The sequence below is a fragment of the Trachymyrmex cornetzi genome, unplaced genomic scaffold (assembly GCF_001594075.2).
Source record: "Trachymyrmex cornetzi isolate Tcor2-1 unplaced genomic scaffold, Tcor1.1 scaffold67, whole genome shotgun sequence".
NCBI classification, from domain to species: Eukaryota; Metazoa; Arthropoda; class Insecta; order Hymenoptera; family Formicidae; genus Trachymyrmex; species Trachymyrmex cornetzi.
In genome coordinates, this window is record NW_017299992.1 from 819,238 (window position 1) to 824,073 (window position 4,836).

General features: G+C 36.8%; 1 protein-coding gene across 3 annotated transcripts in view; it reads right to left on the reverse strand.

Annotated features, from left to right (window-relative positions):
* pot (zona pellucida domain protein papillote) overlaps positions 1-4,836 on the reverse strand; it is a 35,567-nt gene that overhangs the window by 30,007 nt on the left and 724 nt on the right. Inside the window, exon 1 of one of the 3 annotated variants that reach the window (XM_018517073.1) lies at positions 4,572-4,687. The exons of 1 other annotated variant lie outside the window; for it this stretch is intronic. The gene's annotated coding sequence lies outside the window, so the exon portion shown is untranslated. Of the gene's footprint in view, positions 1-4,290; positions 4,346-4,571; positions 4,688-4,836 lie in introns of those variants that run through there. One more of the 3 variants, XM_018517072.1, reaches the window with a different exon arrangement.

The window sequence follows — 4,836 nt, forward strand, 5'->3', positions numbered from 1 at the left end:
CGGCCGCGGCCGCGGCCGCGGCCGCATCGACGTGTATACCGTATCGGCCGCAGCGTGCAATTTCCTCGTTTTAAGGACCGAAAAGCCGAAGCTACAAAACGCAGGCTACCTGTACAATCTGCTAAATTGCACTTTTATTACAACAATCATATAAAACTTCTTAATTTATATTAATTCCCTCGTATTTCCTTCATATTTGGACCATTATGTATCAATTTGAAGCATATTTATGACAATTGATATTGAAAGGTACTTTAATTTTTACGTTGTAAGTCGAACAACATAAGAAGATTTTTTCAGCGATAAAGGCATATTTTTTTACATTTAAAAAATATTACGAAACGATTCCTTAGATATGCACTTTACTGTCTTCGACTTAAACATTCAAGTTTAAACATTTAATTTTAAAGAAAAATTAATTTGGGAGAGATTAAAACGAACAAGAAGATTTATTTATCAAATAATCAGATTTATAATCTTACAGTTTTTAAAATTAACATTTATAATGCTCAATTCACAAAAAGTTCTAAATTATAAATCGTTTATAATTCATAAACTATTAATAAATGAAATTTGACTCAGAATAAATTTAATATAAAATGATTTAAAAATCCTTACATAAAAAGGAACGTGGATTATTAATTCAAAAGTGCAAAATCTAATTCGTGAGATCGTCGTACACGACGTACACGATTGTAAAATGAAGAAAATAGCGACGTGGCTGTTGTATTGAAATCCCGCTATCGAAGAAGAGGCAAAAACGCTATCGCACTTGGTGCCCTACCGACGGCAACAAAAACGATCTCCACGCGTCGACCTACGCGCTTGCGGACACGATTTTACAGTGTCATTACCGTAAATTTCGCGCTCCGCGTGAATCGCACGGTGAATCGACCGCCACAGATAAATAATGGAGAAACTAGAAATTCGAATAAAGCGAGAACGCTTTAAACCGGGTGTTAAACCGCGCGTCCCTCCTCCGGAGACACAGATCATCGCGCGAGCGTATCGCTGTCGATTAGCGGCCTCTCTTCGGCGCCGTAGTAAAATTTTCTCGAGCGACTAATTCGAAAATCGATACGGCGCCGCGGGTGAGATGCGTGGCGTTCCCTCGGATGCGTGCCCGTGCGTATCCTGTTCCGCGTAGAAGCTGTGACACGCGCCCGTTGGATACACGTCGCGCACCTCTCGCGTCGCGTCATAGCGGATGCCAGTGGCGTAGCACGGCGTTTTCCACGCTATTTTTCCTCAAGCGTTCGATGTAATGAGGTTTTCTCATTGAAAATCAACGAACCGGAAAATTCCGATCACGTCAAAAAGAAATCTGATTGTCTCATTTAGAATTATAATAGATTTGATAGAAAATATTCTGATTTGCCTGTTTTCAACTAGAATTCTAATTAATGCAGCTAGACTCTTTTTCTAGTGTACATTTGTCTTCTCAGATGTCTTCGTGAAAATTTATGCGATTCTGTCGAAACAGAAAATAACCGACAAATTAATATAATTTGAATCATTATCTAGAATACTTAAAAAAATATAAGGATTTAATATCATGGTTATTAAAAATATAATTATCGCCGGTGTTGGTGTTGATATAAACGTGAATTTAATTCTCGATTACAGCAACGGGTTATTTGGATAAAAACAATTTTTGTACGATTGGTACTATGAGGTTCTAAATTATAAGTAAAAAAAACTTCGCCTCTATACTGAAAAAACGTATTATATCAACAGCATTATTCTAATTGAAAATAATTTCATTAATTAATTAACTCTATTAATGAAACAAATACGTCATATTTTTAGTTTAATAAAACTTTATTTCATTTTAATACTGTTATTACAATATATACACATATATAAATCAACAAGATTATTTTTAATTAAAATAATGCTGTTGATACATCATTTTTTTTCAGTGTATCGATTGTCATAAAATGGAGATTCACTTGCATTCTGTGAATTTCAAGCGGAACGTTTTAAAACTTATAGTTTTCATAGCAGTATTTGAGGTTAATGGTGCCAAATCATGATATTAAATTTACATTCATGATATTAAGTTCATGTTAATGTTTATATCTACACCAACACGATGAGAATTATATAAACACCGCATGATATTAAATCCACACACTTATATTTTTTTAATATAATTTAATTTTGTACCTCATCAATTTATTTTTTATTCTCTCGAATCACGCGGTAAAGTTCCAAACAATATAGCAGTAAGTAGCAGTTTCGAAAAATTCCAATTGGGAGAATATATCGCCATTACGAAGTGAGACAAAGAGGGATGTCAATCTGTATAAACTATCGATAGTACGTGCGGAAAACTTTTATCTTCTTTCCAATACTGTATTCAAACTCGATGATCGTTGAATCTTTTCACTTGGTATCGCTTATATCATACTTTCGAGCGTCTATCGAATCCGTTTACTTTTCTATGGATCCTGCTTGGATCATCGCAATCTTTTGAACGACATATATGCTTGATTCATCCATCACCGATGAATATACGAAGCACAAGGACGTGTGTAGTTTGCACATTTGAAAGTGTAAATGTTGATTATCGATCCATTGATCGATTACTATACTGGGATTACTGTACAGAGCGTCGCCAATCAAACGGAACACAGCAGAATTCTTTAAAAGCAGGTTATCGCGCATTGATCAAACATTCCGCGATCTACATCTGTACACACAAAAAAATACTCACTGTACGCAAGTAATAATTAATTACTTGTATTAAGTATTTCAAAAGTTAATACATCCGCAAATCTATCATAATTTCATTAGCATTTAAATTTATTTAAAATATATTGTACATTCCTATAGTAAGTTTGATACTTCAATCAAGATTATTAAATTAAAACAAATTCGATTTACTTATCATATAAAGTCGCTCCTTCAGTCAATTTTATATAATATTCTTTAAAAGAAAATAAATTGTTTTTTAAGTACATAATAATGAGTTTATCTAAAATTTGTAATAAACATATTTTAAGATTATTATCAAGAAAATATTTTTTGTTTAAGATAACCATTACTTAAAAGGAAGACACTAAATTTAGTAATCACTTTTCTTGGAAATAGAATGATATTTTTATGCGTGTAAACAACTTATTGTTAGAGTAAAGTGCTGATAAAACAAAGTTAGGACAAAGCGTCTGACAATAGAAGTGTAAATATCGAGGGTGTGTTGCGATCAAATTATGAGTCCCGAATGTATATATCGGTCGGAAAGGCGACAGTTAGAAACGGATACATCTTGAAATAAGAAGAATAAAAGAAGACTTTCTGCGCAAAGTTAAGAAATATCAAATCAAGGGTGATTTATAAATATCGAGTAAATAAAATAAACGGTGTTTGTTTGTTGCAAATAACGCATAGACTATTTGAGTAACCCGCAACGTTCTTATCTAAGACTGCCAGCCTGTATCTATTTGCGGTTTCCTACATCGATACCGATATCGCGTTACTGGCTTATCTGCCAGGTAACTATTTTAATACCGCTCACGTGGCGCCTGTCAAGTGACTCATCTACCCGAAATATATCGCTTTTATTTCCGCATATTTGCCTCCGCGTAGGAAAAATAGATTTGTATTCTGTTTTCTAGAATTTATCCTAAACTACCGAAGTTGAGCTTAAACTGTCGGGTTGACAAATACACGATATTTTAAAATTTATGTTACGGATGAAAGTTGCCATGCAGCGGATTCACTTTGTCAACCATCTTGAACGGAGGTTGGATGAGTGTATTAAAATAATACAAATCACTTGATGTTAAACTGGACAGAAATACGAACGAATTCTATATCTTTCAGGGCCTGTGACATTCTGTTTTCCTAGATCGAAACCTTGAGACGAAAGGAATGAACATCTCGCATCCGAGTCCGTTACGATAGTAAGTATCTAGCGAAAGGTCGATACACTTGCTGCGAATATGCGATACCCCCTGTAAGGATAAAGGAGAAAGGAATGCAAGGCACCTATTATATATCTTTGAAATCAGATGTCTAATCTTTTTTTATGAAGACGTAAGAGACGTTTTTCGTTTCCGCTTTTAAATTTCGTACGCATTCTAATAAAATAAGTATTACTTAAGAATTATTTAAAATATCGTCCACCCAAGGAACACATAAAAGTCAACGAAAAATCAAAACGATTTTATTTTCATTCTTAATCAATGAACAGTCAACAAATTTCATAACGAAAGATCATCATTTTGACTTTCTAGTGACTTGATGAGTCCTTTGGAACATGGTTGACAAAAATGAAAGTCTCACTTTGGCGTCTCCTCCGTTGCATTCGGCGTTAATTGGCGTGTCCTTTAACGACAAGTACTCTTGGTATGGGATTACCGAAATCGGCGAAAGGGGGAGATTTTTCAGGACTGCCGCGGACTCGCCGCTCGCTTTCGTAGTTCGTACTCCGGCAACGTCCGCAGGCGCGAAGGTCAACGAGTTTTCTACGCGAGCAGGGAACGCCTATATAGCGTGCGGGGCACCGACGCGACGCGCGCGCGCGCGCGCGCGCTCGCGAGCGCTCGCGAGTGCAGCTTACTCACGCTCACAAAATTGCTACCGGGGGCAGCCCTACTGGCTCTTCCCCATCCGGAATTAATGAGCGCGTCTTTCGCGCTGACAGTCGACGACCTCCGTCGAATTCTCCACGGTGAGCCGCGAACCACGCACCGTGTCGGAAACTCTCGCTCGACCTCGATTCGTCCGACTCTGTCAGCGTTGAGATCACCGCTCGGCGTGACAGACTAACGCTAAAAGCGAGCGCGGGATAGGCACCTTCCTGTGGGGGGGGGGGAAAAAAAAAAATTA